General features: G+C 36.7%; 1 protein-coding gene across 1 annotated transcript in view; it reads left to right on the top strand.

The window, feature by feature from the left end:
• Window positions 1-652: 652 nt before the first annotated feature.
• The window catches only part of LOC139131607 (liprin-beta-1-like), a 71251-nt gene continuing 53052 nt past the window's right edge, over window positions 653-18851 (top strand). Inside the window, 2 exon segments of the mRNA XM_070697733.1 lie at window positions 653-779; window positions 1866-1939. The gene's annotated coding sequence lies outside the window, so the exon portion shown is untranslated.

Below are 18851 nucleotides of genomic sequence, written 5' to 3'. Positions count from 1 at the left end.
ATCATGATGCGCATTGAGAAACTACTCTGTGCCCCCTAAGTTGTTGATAAAATGGAATGACAGCTCAGCTCCAGCCCTCGATTCAAAAGTTACACTTTTTTCAATATATATATATATATATATATATATATATATATATATATATATATATATATATATATATATATATATATATATATATCTTAATTTTTCACTAAAATGAGTAAATCTGATCACACTACTATCTACTTTGATTAAAAAAATATGACAGAAAATGTTGAATTATGATTTCTGTTTCTTTCTCCTTCATTCTCTGAGATTTATCCCTTGATTTAAACATATCGTCTGGCATTTATCAGTCGATCTGTTACGACATGAAAGTTTTGATACAAGTGAAAATGTAGCATTCAAATTCTACTTTTCTGGGATCCTAATGCAATCACTGAATCAAAACTTCTGGAAACTAATTATAATGTTAATGAGAAATGTTATACAACTGAGGTATAAGGTATATATTTATTCCCATCAGTAATACTACTTCAAAAGTCGCTTTTTGTCAACACACCAGTATTAAACCAAGAAATAGGTGATGAAGATTTACAAAAAAAATGTTTACTGGGTGACAGCAAAGGACGTACACCGGAAGTAAATAACATAGTCACGTGACCTAAAACTTGACTCACCAAGTTGGTTGTCATTTGCGCGTAGTTTGCTTCGAGCAAGTCGCCGAGCTTTCGTTTGGAATTTTACCCCGTAACCGAAATCTTCCCTTCAACGGAACTCATAATCCTATTTTGAAGGTAAGAAGCTATCAGTTCTTTTAAAATAATCAACGGTTCTACGTTGAGAATCATTATTTCGTCTTTAGTCAGGCCATGTAGTTCCCCCTTCGGGCATTCACGGAAAAGTTGGCAAGCGGTTGTTGCAGTGCAGCCCACGATGAGTCTGTACGTCAACGATCGATTGCATCGTCTCAGTCTCGGCGGCGCACCGGATACACGCGGCCCGAGGTGCAGTCTTTAGAATACCGTTTCCATTGTTGAAAAGCACAGATGGATGATTCGTAGTGTTACTACACAAGGGACAGTTTTATAAGCCAGGAAACTAGGACGCAAACGTTTTGGGCGGTACACAAATCTGTCTCTCTCGCTGTACCGTACGGCGTATCCGGCCCGCTGCCAAGTTCATTTGTGAGGAAAACAACTAGTATTACATGTATGTGCCTGTCAGTCGCGACAGGCTTTAAGGGTATTTTAAAAGTTCTACAAGAATTTCCCATTCTAGCTTTTTTCCATTGGAGGAATGCTAATTGCATATAACTGCACTTCCCATTAGACAAGGCCTTAGTGAGATTTACAGCACAGCTGCAGCCTGTGCAAGACACTCGTTCTTCGAGTGTCTATGTTGAAGCACACTCATTCGTTTACACTCTCTGTGTAGTAGAGTTGGAATGCATATTGAGTGTACTTAAGTTGTCAACTCTGAACACAATTTAAACAGGTATACCAGAAAGTTTCAGTCTAATAACTGAGCGTTCATAACAACAACATTCCATTTACTGGTGTGTTATTTCTTTGGCAAATGTCGCTTCTATAGACTCAAAGTCAGGAAACCCTCACGTTCAAGTTCAACCACTGACATGCACACGCCCTTTGGCAGCAATAAAGTACTTGACACATATACGGGATGTCAAGGTGTTTATATACTCATTAGCAAAGACGGCACCCTTACATGTTTATATAACTGTGGTTTATTGATACGCCACTTTCTTGAAAACTCCATCCTAGGAGTGGCCAGCCACATTTTTCTAAATTTTTAGTGCATTGATGTTGATTGCAAGGAGCTAGTAGTTTCTAATCATTCAGCCTGTTTTATGTCTGATGCAGGTTTACCCAGGGAGTGACCACAGAAAGTTGCCTGCAGTCTGCAAAGTGCAAGTGCAAGTTTGTTTTGCAGCAGAGTAAGTTGTTGTGTATTTTCATTATTACATGTAGAGGTCTAAACTGGCTCAATGAATCTTGCATCATTTTGTGATTGTTCAACTGGAAAATTTCCAGGGATTGCAAGTAGGTTTTTGATCAGCAGGGATTCTGCTGCTTTTGAATATTCACATTACACATTTCATTTGATATCATAACATATTCACATTTCATATTTCATTTGATAATATGAGGACTGTACCAATCCTAGTAAAAAGTGACACTTTGCAATCTTGTGTGGAATGAACACACACACACACACACACACTCAGTCCGGGCTGCATTGCCAATAAATTGGAAACATTTTCGATTGCGACAAAAAAATTAAAACATGTACATGGTGAATGAAACTTATTGACTTGTACCACAAACGTCCTGTCTCTCCCCCTAAAGTGACAACAAATATTGCAAACATTGTACAAGGATTTGCAACCTGCATTGCATCCTGCAGTATATACAGTTGTATGCAACCTATACAGTGCAGGATGAGGAACAAGTTGTATACTTGAAATGGCACACAGTACACATGGTTTGGTAATCATTCCTTGTGATCATGGCTGTACATCCATGCTGTGACCATGTCCTTGTGAAATTTCCCAGACATATGTTTACTCATTTATGTTTTGTATGGTAAGAAGGTTGACCGAACAACCTCTGTAGAAAGTCATCATGACCATGAAAAATATTGGCATTAACCCTTTTGTCACCTCTGTAAAATACATCTCCATCAAACTTTTACAGATTTTCGCCAAAATTTTTATAAAAAATTGTAGCCAATGCAATGTGATATCCATTTGGTCCAAAATTATCAAAAAAATTACAGAAAAATTCATAAAATTTGGTAAAATGTTGCACTAGTGGGATATATTACAGCACTCAAAGGGTTGATGTGACTTATCTTACAATAAGAAAAGCACTTGCAATCATTAGTACAAATATTGTGTGTAGCATACCGGTACATGATATGGTGGCTATCATTCAAATTGTGTGAAGCTTTACATGATAGCTGATAGTTGTGGCCGCATGAATGGTCCCCATATGTAAGTGATTTGCTCTGCATAACATCTCACGTGATTGTTCTTTAAAACCGCATATTGCACATGTCAGTCATACTACAGTAAGACGGAGAGCTTCCCATGGATGTGTTGAGGGAGCCTTTGAATAAAGATAGCTTGCTGAAAGCTCCATCAGCTCCATAACTTTTGGAGTGTTTACTTTTGCTTCGGTTCTGTCTGTAACATAAAATTTCTTGACCTACTCCCGAAATCATGGTCAAATTCCAAGTGGTCAATTTGCCAATACATTCCATACATGTGGTATGTGAAATCCAATGTTATTGTTGACAAAAGAATTTTATTGCAAACAATACATTTACCAATGCAATGTTTTGACAAGGCTAATACTATACATACCTTTTGGAGAAGCAGAACAAAATTTACTCCTTTTTGTGGAAAAAAAAGTACTATAAAAAGTTACAGCTTATGTCCTATTTCATTGGCAGTGAACATTTGCATTTACTGAAGTGACAAGTCCAAATATTCCCATTCACTTTTTCTCATTTCTCCAAATACACATACACACACCCTGGAAGTTGTACTGAGTAGTGTCATAGCCAGTCATTTGAATGTTCCACAAGTTAGTATAGTCAAGCTAAATTGGTTTATAGTTCACAAGCTTTGGCATTGCTGTCAAGCTTATGGAACAATTGGGTGCACATATATGTGAGCACACTGTAATGCTAGACTATTGCATTAGTTCTAAAGAGCAGCTTATACATGTATAAGGCAGAAGGTGAAGCAATTACTTTAAACATTAAGCTAGCACAGCCGCCTCATGGTTTCAATCTTCCATCAAATTATAATGGGAGTATTAATGGAATTCCGGGCACTGAACAACTGCACAAACTGTTATTTTCAGTGTAGCCAGTAATGGGGAAAAGGGAAAAGTTATGGTTGTGTTTATCTTATGTTGGCATGTCAGAGTCCTGCCTGGTGTTTTAAGAGCATGAACGGGCATATTTCAAAGCATCTGACAGAGTTTAAAAATACATCCTTAGTCAGGAATACATATTATCAAACCACAGTCGTGGAGGGACTGTGGTCAAACATATTGTGAAACGGAAGATTCAACGATAAAAATATACATGTACACATGGCAGGCAAATATCAAGTGCTTTGGCCGAGAAGGAAGTGAAATGAGACAGTGTTGGCTGGCTATCTACATTTTGTATGAAGGGGGATATTGTCATTAATTTTATCAGACTTCAGTGGGATTTTCAATTTCCTTCCGAGTGTCAAATCTTTTTTATACTGCAGCAACAACACGTACTACTTGGTTGATATGCACGTCCTAAATTTAATACATCTGTCATCGTTGGTGAAGATATAATTATCATTTGCTGCACTATTATTATACAGGACTTTTGTACATTGGAGTTTTTGTTTCTTGATCTTTGTCTAGTGTCATCTTTCTCCAACCAAGAGATCTTGCCACACATGCATATAAAGATAGACTATGGGGATGAATTGTTCTGAAAATAATCTCCATTTATCGTATACATGTACATGTAGTACATTTTTGTGGGATGTCTGCTTCCTGACCAGAGGAATTATTCATGTTTGTTTACATTTTACATTCGCTTGCACTTTCAGTTTTCATTCAAGAAAAGCTATATGTAGGGATACATTCGTAGTGTACAATATAATCACAAGCAGAACTGGGGTTTTATTGTATCCAAGTCATCGAAAGTTGACTTACACATTGTGTTTAGAAAGTAGGGATTTACTCATGCATTGGAAGCAGACTCTCAGTCATATCAATTCTATGCAGCAATGTTCTGGATATTTCATGTTATTCTTTAATCACCCGGGAAAATTCTCATTGACCTGTAACAGTAATACGACCTCTTTATGTTCATGTTATGAATGTACATATTCTCTGATATATACAATTGTATACATGCTCCGTACACAGTGTATATATTACACATGTACAATGTGTCAAAAAGTCAGAAATTTTCTCAGAGTTTTTCTGAAAAGTCGTCACCGGTAGTGTGCATGAATGCGTACAGTACAAGATATACACGGTACCTCTGTGATAACGTCAGTGTGGTATGTTTTAAATAGCTCAAGGGATTGCCAAGAGAGATTAATGTTGTCTGATCTCTGGTTTGGTTGAAGGCCAACCTTACATTTCATCTGTGTATGCAGACAGGGCTGTGTACATGTGTACACATCCCTGGTACCCACATTGCGCACATTGTGCAAGTGAACTTGGCTACCTGGTACACTCACAAGTTGTGCATTATTGAAGTGTTGTTCAGGATATAAGCATATGTGAACTGGCCTTGCTCACTGCTCAAGACACCCCCTATCTACTTTGTATAGTCTACTCCCTAGGGTCCACACAATCCCCAAGGTTATTGTTACATGATGTCTTTTTCAAAAACACATGTACCATGTATCTTCTTTGTGACACATTTGTTTTGATCACATCTTTATTGCTTGAACTGCGTGCAAAGCTGCAGCAAATTTCAGAATTCTTCATTTGGTATCATTGACACTTTGTAAGTCAATGAGTGTACAGATTACATGTATATGGCTTTGAAAAACAGAGATGGCAGCCCAATAGGCGGGTGTATGGTTTTGAAAGTCTTAATGATATCTGTTGATTTGTCCCCATGTGCATTAATCTCCACATACAGTTAAAATATTTCCAGAACTTTCTGTTGCATGCATTAATTTGAAGACTTCATTGATAATTCCAATGCCAAATCCTAACTACCAATATAGCCTGTCAGTTTTGTGTGTTTTTTGTGTTTGGCATGTACAGTTTGTATTGTCATCATCTTCTGTAGGAGGACTGTTGTATCAGAAAATTCAATAATATTGATGTCAGAAAACATTTGATACTCAGTAACTGGAATGATGAAATGATACCGAGGCGAATCATGAATCGTTCTGTGAAGTTTGATACATCATTTGACGTAATATCACTTTTAGAATCGTGGAGCACCTGTACCCCAGTACAGTACATCTCTTTACTAGTGCATATACAGTGTGCGTGAGCAAAGCAAATTGCTAAATTGACAACTGTACAATCAAAGGTATTGTCAGTGTACACTTGCATTTGACCTTAACCATGACCTTGTTATTGTTCTGTTCACAAAGGAGTTCATCATGCATACAGGTAAACACAGTCCCTTGGGATACCCGATGAAGTCAATTTTAGTTCCACTTGTCATGCTCACTCTGGGTCAGAAGTCAAACTTAATTTTCAATACACATAAAAATGTACATGTTTGATTTACGCACACTGCTGCAATTTTTGCTGGTGGATTTGTGATGTCACTAAGACACCAAAGACGTCTACTATTTTAATGTCAGTGAATTACTAAGGCTAATACTGCTGTGCTTTTGGAGGCCAATTCATACTGCAAGAAGAATCTCACAACACGATGACTAGAAACAAAGGCAGCAAAGTAAAATTCACACAATAAATATCTTCCACTTGAATAGCGTCGGTTTGACAGAAACTTTCAAACTGGAAGAGTTCAGATGATTTGCTTGGAAGCCATCTTCTCTTTATCATTATCAAGGTCATGTGTAAGGTTCAGAATTGAAATGATTCTGAAAAGTATTTTTATTGGAAAGAAATAAGTTCACTTTTGGAAATAATTTTGTGTTTGGATTGTCCACAAAAAATACGTAAATAAGCAAAACTTGTCTGTTTAATTATCAACATCTGTAATACTCAGTTCTCCCATAGGCATGCCAAGACCTTTTACAGTATCGTGACTGTTTTACCAAATCTATTTGACAGGGAAAGGTTCTCTTCATACTTTGACAACACACTTTGGTCAGCTAATTTAATGTGCACTTCAAAATGTGAAGGAAGTTTCAGATTAATCAGAGAAAAAGGTTGACAAGTTCAGTTGTTAATTTATTGATCAACTTTCTACATTAAGAACCAAATTGATAGTATGTGAACCGTTGGTCCTTACACAGAAATTACAGAAATCCAATGGAATCATAAACTATGCAGTACCATGTACACATAGAGAATTGATGTTAAAATGAATGTCTTGACACACTTATGTAGCATTGAAAAAGGTTTATTTATTGTGATCAATATTCAGGAAAAAAATTACTGTTTTGCCCTGAGTTGAGTGATTAGGGTGACAAAATTGATGCTTGAACATATAAATTGCCTGTAAAATGAAGGTGTTTCCTTTTGTTCAGTGTGTTTTGCAATTAGAATATGCATATTGTAGTATTTTCTTCAAAACACTCTGTATAGGTCAGAGTTCGCGTTTACGCAAAAATCGTGCGTATATATGCATTGAAATTGACTCTCTACGCATTTTTTTCATTATTATGCGTTTTCTATACGCAAAGGATAACACCGAAAGCACTCCCCATGACTGAGCTTAGGCGACAACCAGACGAAATTTGTTGCAACACATTTCTGTCAATCACTCATTTTGTGTGGAAAATTTTGGATTCGTTGTCTGAAAAATCGGCATTGTAGTTCACACGTTATCACATTAGGCACATTATCATGTCAGCTGTGCCTATGAATTACGTTGCTAATTTTCAGGCAAGCGATAGTTTCTGAAACTTATGACACAAAGTGAGTGATTGACAGAAATGTTGCGACAAATTATATAATGCCAACCGTGTACGACCATCGCGTCTCGCTGTTCCCAATTTTGATCAAGCACATATGCAGCATGGCGTTGAAGCAGATAAATCTGTTTCTTTCAACTTTGCTCTGCGAGTCCGTGAAAAAAATCATTCAAAGGTAGAGCTCGTCGGAATCCCGACAAATTTTGAACACTGCCGAAGTGTCTGGATAAGCTGCCATAACTCTAACTTTTGGGTTGTCCGATGTGTTTTGACGGTCGTATGTATAACCCCTTCGCTGTTCAGTTTCAACATTGTTCAAGTTGTTCGTTAAACTGTTTTCATTAAAATAATGTTACATCGTACAATCCGAATATGTAGTGTAGGTAATTCAAGGCACATTGTATTTTGCAGTCAGTTTTTTCATCAATCGAGTGCGGAAGTGAAATTACGCACTCAAATCCAGCCATTACGCAATTTTAGCAGACTAATGCGTATGCCGTACGCGATGAGAAAAAAGTCACCGCGAACACTGTAGGTGTTCCTACATGTATAACAAAATCTCCACATCACAATGCGTATATGTAGTTTTCATTTGAAAATTTCACGGTCAATTTGCCAATGTGCTTTGATTGTGAAGGAGAATTTCAGTAGATGACGTGTTCGATTGAATACCATTGGCCAAATGACACAGATTTGACGTCAGGAGCAACCACCACAGTTTTTAAAGGTGAACCAAAGGTTACTGGTTCAGGTCATAGATATTGCCTGCATCATGCTGGCAAAGCATTGACGAATGTGCAGTATTACATACACATGGTAAACCAACATTCATTGTGATAAATGTACACTGTGTCCATGTGTAATCCATCCCTTGGGTTATTCAGAAAAGTCCAGACAAGATGGGTCATGTTGTGGTTTGCTCCACCCCAGGTATTTCAATGCACTGCTCTGCGGATACAATGAATGCTGGAAAAGGGCCTTTTCAGCAAAAGAATGGTTGTACAGTGAATAGTCTACAGAAAGAAGAATAGTTTATGGTGCATGGTGTGTGATCGTGCATCCAGATCTTTGATTGCATGTGACACCATTGCTAAGAAACAGACAAACTTTGGACAGTTACGAGTACCATAATCTTAAACCTTTTACCGCAATAGTTTTACCCAAACACTTTGTTTATAACAGTGGTGAGACTGGAGCTCTTTACCTGGAATATGGATTGAAGAAGTTAATTTGTGCACATGTACATGTATGTACATTGTATGACTGCAATATACCTTGGTACAAGCACACACAGTACAGTGCACATACATACACTGTACTGTACATGTACACACTGCAACATTACAAGCATACAGTGTACATGTACGTACGTACATACATACATACATACATACAGAGGGGGAGAGTGATTTTTAGACTAATGAGATAACATTTTAAATTTAATAAACCATACCCGTATGTGTTCAGTGCAATAGCAGATGTATGTGTGCTCTGCTAAAAATGGAAGCACAGCTGTCTGCAGTGTATTCACTGGAATCTTACTAACAATCACCAACACAGTGCATGTCCATTAAAGTTACAAGTTATAACTGCCGTGAGATACTTGGTGACCATCTTTTGTCAAATAATTATGTAGAGGCAGATTGCTGTTTTTAATATCTTAAAAAAAGTGACTTACATGTAATTGACTTAAACTGTGGTTTTTCACAAAAAAAATTGATTTCTCTGTACGAATTCTTAGTTAGCCTCATTTTGTTTTGTGAACTACACATAAATTGCAGGAGGATGCCAGTTTGTTCATTTGTGTACTGACAATTGGGGTCATCCTCACAAATCTTGTCCTGGTTGACATTTTCAGGGTAAGTACATCTAACCAGATACATTGTACCCAGGCAAGTCACGAAAGGGACACTGTATCCATAAATCAACTGCATTCAGAGACCTCCAGTGAGTCAATTCAGTGCTGCTCTTCTTCATTTTGTAGCAAGGGTACAACCCCTACTTCCCTGTTTAGAGGTCCTAATTCAGTAGTGAAGACAAAGGGATCGGACCAAACCATTGTGGTCAATGGGTTATTCAAGCCGTAACCTTGAAAAGTGGAACAGATATCTACAAATGATTTCCCACACTGATTTTATAGTCCAGGAATGAAAATTTTAGGCAAATTGAAAGGATTATTTGCTTTTGTATGAAGTAACTAATACATAGTACATTTGGATGAAAATTTTGAATGAAAATATTTACAATTCATAATTGTCAGCCTTTTATGTGTAAGTTTTGTGTCCTTGAAGAGTACTAAGTCCATACATCCTTGATGTGTATGAACGCCAGGACAGTGTGCTACTTTCAATTTTAGCTTCATCATCTGTAACTCTACCTATTTTCCCACATTTTTGTTCAGTTTGTCTATACGTTTTCTCGTTCCTACATACATGTACAAGTCATGCTTAAGTACAGATGGTGATCAACTTGTCATCACGCCTCGGGCATTGTATCCATACTATGGACTGTCCAATATTATTGTTGACATTAGACATTTGAATTCTAGCATTGACAGTAGAGTAATCAGGAATGGAATTCAATCGCTAACAATAACACTCTTGATTTTATTTGCATTATGTCAGCACTCCATGTACTGAACTCCAAATCCACTAACTATGAATACTGAATGTGTTATCTTCACGGTACATTTCACTTACATGTACATGTACGATATGATTAACTTTTGTTGACACTAAAATTAAACTTTAATGTTGACAATAATGTCAAGGGCATGCCCTTCTGGCAATATCGCTTTACAAATATATAATAGCAATGATATAAAAGAATTCATGCAAAACTCTTCCATGAGGGTGGAGACCAACATGTAAACAAGATTGCTAATATTGTAATATTCACTAACAATACATTCTCTCTCTCCCTATCTCTCCCTTTCTCTCTCTTCTATCTCTATCTCTCTCTCTATCTATCTATCTATCTATCTATATATCTATCTATATATCTATCTATATATATATATCTATCTATTATTATTATATAATATATATATTATATATATTATATATATTATATTATATATATATATATATATATATATATATAATATATATATATATATATATATATATATATATATATATATACCTATATATGTATGTACGTGCATGTAATACATATATGGTATTTATGCATTTATCAGTGTAAACTTCCATGTGGAATTATATACATGTTTTAACTCTTTGAGTGCTGTAATTTTCCCACCAAAATTTTAGTGCAACATTTAACCAAATTTTTATGAAGTTTTCTGTAATTTTTTTGATAATTTTGGACCAAATAAACTCTGGCTACAGTTTTTTATCAAAATTTTGGCAAAAATCTGACAAAAATTGACTAAGATATATTTTCTAAGGGCGACAAAAATTGGCACTCAAAGGTTTAATGTTAGGCTGCATTGTTAAAAGGTCAGAGTTCACAGCTGTATTATATTGATCATAACACACATGTACAGGTACCAGTATACACTATTTCCAAGCCATGCCGTCTGTAAAGATTAACTTTCACATAAAGTATGCATATTACCCTGAAACAACATTGATTTGGAAATGACTAAAAACATTCATTTGTTACTAATGAAATTATGTATCAATTGTAATATGATTTGTAATATCAGTTACATGTATCTCAGTTCTTACACCTTATCTGTATAAAAAAGGTATATTTTTGGTAAAAAATTGGTCAGATTGAAGTCTACTCACAGAAAAATTACTGATATGAAAACGAAAATGTTTAGTTCTTTCCTCCAGTGCATTCTTATCATACTAGTCCGATTAGTATTTCTTGTGAGGTTTTGTGTTCACGGAGATAAGCTACATGTGTGCAAGACTGCCGGTATGTTTATGATAAGTTGTCTGGAAGTTGCCAGCTATAATGTGAAAGAAAAATTCTGTCAAGTCTGTTTGGCAAGGCTGTCAGAGCTAGAGACAGTCTCCAGACAGACAGATCAATGAGATCAGAGGAGATCTTTCTGTTTGACTGGCATACCGTATCACTTCCTCACAGGGATCTTGTTTCTTAGCTCCCAAAATATGTGCATTGTTATCGATGCAGATTATAAAATTCTTGCAGACAAGGAGTCAAGTTGTAAACCCCAACCTATAAATGTACATTCCAATAAGGTGCAGGTACGTCTATACCACTTAACCTTTATTGATATCAGTATTCAGAAATGTGTACAGAACTTGGCTGCGCTAAATAGGGCTTGTACAGTGTATATACAGTGTATATCTATTCATGACAAGGGATATCTGTCAGTGTATTTGAAGTGAGGGATTTATCATATGTACTTGTGGTAAAGAAAAGTTTTGTTATGATTTCTTTGGTTTCCACCATGATGTTGTATCATGATATGATGGATTTATGACACTGAGTTTAATACACTCATTATTGTAAATTTCATATTATCAGGATATTTTGCCAATTGGCCTTGGTGAACCATATCTTCCCACAAAAAGTGAATAAAAGTACAACTGCTCTTTATTATAAAAGTTACATTTGTAGATATGTGGAAGAGATTTTCAGCCTTGGAAATTCTGCCTTGTTGTTCCTTGATAGGCTAAATGGGATAACTTTCCATGCCTAGTCAAGTACATATACATGTAGTGGATATACGTACATGAATGTTTACATACATGTATGCGTCTGCAGGTGTTGCTTGTGAAGCCAAAGTTGCACATACATGTAGACACATGGCCCATATGTGAACTCTCTGAAGACGAACAGCAAGGGTGAATTATATCATCATCTTGTTAAGCAATCAGTCTAGTTTGTAGAATGTATCTGATCACAAATTAAATGCCCCTGAGCAGACACTGTTATGGGAGAACAGTATTTTTTATACAGAGACTTAGATTATTGATAAGCTACAGGAACCAATAGCCACAAGCATTGCTTTCATTGTTGTCGAAATGTAGGTCATAAGGTGACCTGTAGAATTCAGTTGTCATGATTCTTGGATGTGTAAAAGTAGTCTGTGTGAGTAGATAGCTGAAGGGTTTTACACCATAGGGAATCTTTCCCTAATGTAAAGATGAAGTGTTGAGGGCCTGACAGGTTCTAAAGGGTCAATACAAAGGAAGTCCTGGTTGTTTACAACCTTGAGAGTGTTGAAGTGTAAAGGTATTTGAGGTGTGTTGAATGGGCGCAAGTGGGTGGTCGTGACTCCCGACTAGAATCTGAGTCAGTATTGAGTACATTTATAGTGCGTACTTGGAGGCAAGTCTTGGTGCACACACACACATTGGTAATGTACATGAAAATCACAATGCACGTTCAGTAGCGAGCAAATTCATAAGCTTGAGCTGAAACTCAACAGCAAGTGCAGCGTTTATTATGTCCAGGCTAGTAAGTAGTAGATATTGTTTTGCTGTCATCAGCCACTCAGACCAGTGTGTTATTCAGCTGGGAACTGGAAGCGCAACTTGTTGGGATTTTAGAAACTGAGTTTAGACTGGTGATCATTTTCAGATCTACATTTAGTATCTGGCTAGTGGATCTGAAAGTGAGTTGCTCAACTTCTAAAAGTAAGCCTCTAAATGGCTTACATCATGTATCAATACTACTGGGTAAATATGAAATTAATGATAGGACATGTATATTCACCAGTATAATTAATATTGCTGTAAAATTATGATATGAAATATGGCCATACAGTACGTACATGTACATGTATGTGTGTAATATGGATCAAATCCCTATAGCTAAAGGTTACATACATATATTCACTTCACAAACTGCCTTTGGCTGATATGTTTATGCAGAATGCCTGAGTGTACCTGACCTCATTTCGCAAGTACACCATGAAATTGTAATATTCGTATATGTGTCAGCAAAATTAATATGTGTACTACCTTCGAGTATCAATATAAAGTTCTACCTACATGTTAAATTGGAAAAAATTTCTAATTCAAAGTTCAATGAACAAGAAATTTCACATCGTTATATAACTGCAGGTATGTGTATTATTCATGTCTTTCCTAAGGTTTGTAGCTGTTATAGCCCTTGCTGCTTATCTAATGTTATTATTGATTAGACACAGTTAATTACTTTTAAAGCATGGCTGATTCACCATGAAATCAATTACCAAGGTACTGCATGTTTATTTTATATTGAACCCCTTCAAGCATTGTATCATAAATATCAGTGCAAAATATGAATGTATTGTACATATGATTTACATATACTTAGAAGTTATACTGGTATATATCCCATAATTCAAATATGTGATATTTGCCAAAGTGGATAAACCTTTGGTTTTCTGTGTTGACTTGTGTCAATATAATGTACCTATGCAGTTAAGTATTTCAAAAAGAAAATATTTTTATTACTGTATGTGTACAAAGTGAGCATGCAAGTGGCAAGGGGCTAATGTGCATCTATTGCACACACACATGTGTACACATGTACCAGCACATGTAATTTCTTAATCTCACCAGACTGCCAGTGAGTGGGTTATAATGCAATCAGCTTTTGTCAAATCATCTGAATGTGTGAAATTTGTGTAAAAGTTTGATGATTTGAAATAAATGACCGCCCCAGACAGATATCCAAAACCAGGCTAAGTATTAAATTCCATAATACTTTCCCAAGGGGTAGGAAAAATGTACTACACGTATTTATAAACCTTTATTTTCCTTTATTAGCTGTGACTCTGATAGGTCACTTGAGACATGAAATATTCATTTGTTAAGACTTGAAGGGGTCAGTAACCTTATAGTAATGGGTTTTCAAGAATGTGCATAACTACCATACTGGTAAGGTAATTCAGTAAAAGTTAATGTTTAACCCTTTCCACCCCAGTTCCCTGTATACAGGTCCAACTTTACCATAGAAAACAATGGATTTGGGACAAACCATGGTGGTGAAAGGGTTAATGTTTAGTTTTATGTTTAAGCCAATTTCAGTGACTGTTAAGGAGTATATACTGTGTATTGATAGTATAGCAGAGTCCTTGAACAGAAAAATTATGTTGTGTCTGCGTTCTGGAGCACTTATAAAATTAGAAAAGACTTGATTGATGACTTTGCCCTAGAAAGTATGTGACTCTATCATTTACTGTCGGAAATTCCTTCTCTGCAGTTCAAGATATTTAGAATGAACCCAAGGTCTATGGGTCAACTGATGGTATGAATATTGTATTGACATCAATTACCAGTAATTTTCTGTGACTTACAACTATTTGAATAACTGTACACGGTGGCAGAAAAGTCAATAAATATTAAAGAGCGACCTTCAGCGACCTTTGGTTGACCGACTTCCTGTTTGGTATCCATGAGGTTCCTTTGTTTACATGTTCGTCTATCCCAGAATGCTTTGGTGGATGATTTGACTGATGAGGTCATGTGTCTGCAGATGAATTGTGGAGTAAATGAAATGTCAGAGAACGCTGAACTGTAACTTTCGGCAGGTAAACTTTTTGTCTACATTGTGGAAGAAAGCGGTAATGTCAAGGCTCATGGTATAACCATGCTACTACATGTAGGTATGTGTACATCCACGTGTAACATTTTATAGAAATATTTTGACATTACAGACAGGCTGCAAAACATTAGGGCAATAGGGAACAATTTTACAAATAATGGTAATCTTAGGGGTTCCTTTTTTACCAAGAAGAAGACCCCCTAAGTAAGTTCAATTGTTTCCATGAGAAAAATTTGGTCTTATGTTGTTCAGATAGGCCAGAATACCCCCAAGATACTTTAAAATTGTTGCACATGAACACAGTGTTCTCCAGTGTTGTTGAATTATTAGAAATCGTGTACAGTATACAAGTTGTGACTCATGTACTTAGTTGCAAATTGAGTAAATGTATCCTCCACAAGTGGAAGATATCCAGATGGAGGTTGTAGCCATAGCGATGACCTCTACAGTGATACATCATCATCAATCTTGCTAATCTTTTCATCCAAGGTTTTAGAAATCTGTCAGAGTCTAGACTGTTTGAGAATTATAGAGAGGTGGATGTTTACCCATCAAAACTTTTGTATGGGTGGAACGTGATTTTTTGTCCATATACATGTGTGTACCATCAATACAGCCTAGCAGCTTGGAAAATGGACTGAGAATCTAAATTATAGCCCCCACATACAATGTTCGAATACAAATAGCAGGGATTTTATTAACGTAGTTCTCAACTTGAAATTGAAAGACTTAAACTTTGCTCAAACTTTTACTCAAGCAAACTTTCAACCATTCTCTTTCAAAATCAAGATAAAAATCGGGGGTCACCCTACAGATTTTGACACTAGGAGAAACAATTTCAATCATATATTAAATCTTGAAATTTAAATGGCCGCCATCCATGTGTTATCTCAGTCGGGAAATATAAAATCCTGATTTTTACAAAACTGAGCCGGTAAAAACTGTTTACTACATACATGTAAGCTTCAAAATGTAGCCCCCACAAGTCATTGGTCAAAATATATTGTAAAAGTTTGAGAGTCTGAATATCTATCCCCGAGGTGCATTCTGCCTTCCTAGAGATAATAAATGCTACCATAAGGTGGTAATTTTCCCCACAGGCCCACGAAACGTTTCGTGATCGTCGTCGGATGGGAAGTGACTGACTCTGTGAGGCCGAAGGCCGAACCTCGGTACTGTATAAGAATACCAAGGTATGACATGAAAAATCGACCGGTGGCCCGAAACAAACGAAATAAAGCATCTACCTCAAAAAAAATTACATCGACCGGTCGGAAATACCTTCAAACTTTCAAATCTTTACTCTGGTTATAGCATTCTTTCAATCTGCCAGTATTGGCGATAACTGTCCAGCGAATACTCGCACTTGCATTGCCCCTCCGCCATTTTGAATAGCTTTTTTACTCCCAAAAGCCTTTGCAAGTGGACTAGTGACCCCGTGACCCCACAACGCTAAATCAACCGTTAACCGTTAGGTAAATTTCATACTGTCAGTGAATACAACTTCAGCTATCTGGCAACAAGGCAATCAACGCAAACCATTGCCTCGGCAGCGTGATGTTGAAATCCCGCCATCTGACATTTGTAAACAAACTCTTCACGGGGTCACTCGTCCACTCGCAAAGGCTTTCGGGAGTAAAAAAGCTATTCAAAATGGCAGAGTGGCAATACAAGTGCGAGTACTCGCCCGACAGTTAATTATCGCCCATAACTGGCAGATTTGAAAGAAATGCTGTAACCAGAGTAAAGATTTGAAAGTTTGAAGGTATTTCCGACCGGTCGATGTAATTTTTTTGAGGTAGATGCTTTATTTTGTTTGTTTCGGGCCACGGTCGATTTTTTCATGTCATACCTTGGTATTCTTATACAGTACCGAGGTTCGGCCTTCGGCCTCACAGAGTCAGTCATTCCCATCCGACGAAGATCTACGAAACGTTTCGTGGGCCTGTGGTTTTCCCAAGGTGTCAAATCAGGTCTACATTTGTATCTGGGAGAGCAGCAGGGATGTCATGATCAGGTTCCAAAATAACCTACCCGTGTCACCCAGCAAAGTTATGTAAGCATGCATGTTACCATACAAGGTGGTAGTTTTCCCAGGTGTCAAATCAGGTCTATCTGGGAGAGCAGCAGAGATGTCTATCAGGTTCTAAAATAACTTGCCCTGTCACCCAGCAAAGTTATGTAAGCATGCCAATTGACACTACCCCCCCCAACTGCAATATAGATAAAGCTGTGAAGAATGCATAAACACATTAATCAGCTTGACTTCCTGCAAATCATAATTGTGAATATCTTCTTGAAGTTTATGTACATGTTACTGTGTACCTTTAACAGACGCTTTAACATGAAAGTCATCAAGTCTGAGATTTCCTCCATTTCACTCCCCAAATGTACACTGCTCCTCCATAGTGCAATGGTACATGAGTTCTGAAATGACACAATTTGATGTTTACTTTCTTTAATCATGCTGCTCTGTCTCCAGTGAAACAATACTTTCAATTTGCATATTGGAAGAACAGACAGAAACCATGGTTTTCTGAATACCATACCGATTATCTATCTAAAGGAAAGTCTGAATAGATTTGTTTACAAGATACATGTTAATGAAAATTTATTTCTCATAGAAGGTCGCTGAAACCTTGAAAGATATGTACTGGTATACCTTACATCATGTTTTATGTCATCAGAATGAAATGCCACTCTGTAAAACTGAAGGACACGCCATGATCAGCTGGTTTTGGACCCCTTAAGCTAAAGATAAAATGTTCAGCAAAGAAGCCCTGAGCATCCATGAAGGATGCACACTGCACTGTTCATGAATACACCTGTATTGATTATTGAAAACTAGTAAACATATCCCATGATACATGATTACAACATGCCGATATAATTACAGTTGTTCAACTTGATACAGTGCAAATTAGCTGATGCATTCTGTAATGAGCCATACACAAACAGGAATCTTATTTTGGATGGCTGTGATAAGAAAATTGAATTTATAATATCATCTTCAAACTATTTAATAAAACCATCCTGACCTACACTGGTGGATGTACGACTGGTCCATCACGTACAGTACAGTATATATTGTATCAATTGTATCAGTTCAATTTTAAAGCCCCATTAGTTGTATCTTTTTCCCTTTTTTCGATAAGATGGTTTGAAATCAAAAGCAACTCAGGTCTAAAATATTTTTTTTTTCAAAAATTGGTGATGAATTGAAAACTTAGATTTCAAAAACTAGTAAATAATTGCCAAGTTGCCAGAGAGGCATATAAGGCCACCATGAGCGAGTACATAAAAACTTTACAATGGACTGAATCCATCGCTATTAAAGGATGTACATATTTTCAAAGTCAACACAATATGGCTAGAACAGGCATTAAAAGCATCTCTCTGAAGATTGGGTGGTATTTTTTGGCAAACCAAATGCAACAAAAAGGGTGTTTGTCAATGGTATTTTGTCAAGTATCATTCAAACAAATACAGGTTCTCCTCAGGGTTGCGTTCTGTCTCCTCTGTTGTACATCCTTTATATTGACGATTGTAGAAGTACACATGAAGGTAGCCATCTTGTTAAGTTTGCTGACGATAGTGCTCTGCTTACACTTCTACAGGGATCAGAATGTCATCATGGTCCCGCTCTTAGTGAGTTTGTTGAGTGGTGTGATAATTCGTATCTAAACTTAAATGTTAAGAAAACTAAGGAAATGATAATTGATTTAGGAGGCAAGAACGCAGACGTCCATTGTTCACGATCAAGAAGTCGAGATTGTTTCGAAGTATACAT

This window comes from Ptychodera flava, chromosome 1, assembly GCF_041260155.1.
Source record: "Ptychodera flava strain L36383 chromosome 1, AS_Pfla_20210202, whole genome shotgun sequence".
Classification (NCBI taxonomy): Eukaryota; Metazoa; Hemichordata; class Enteropneusta; family Ptychoderidae; genus Ptychodera; species Ptychodera flava.
The sequence above is the reverse complement of the archived record's forward strand: the minus strand, read 5'-3'. Positions and strand labels throughout refer to the sequence as shown.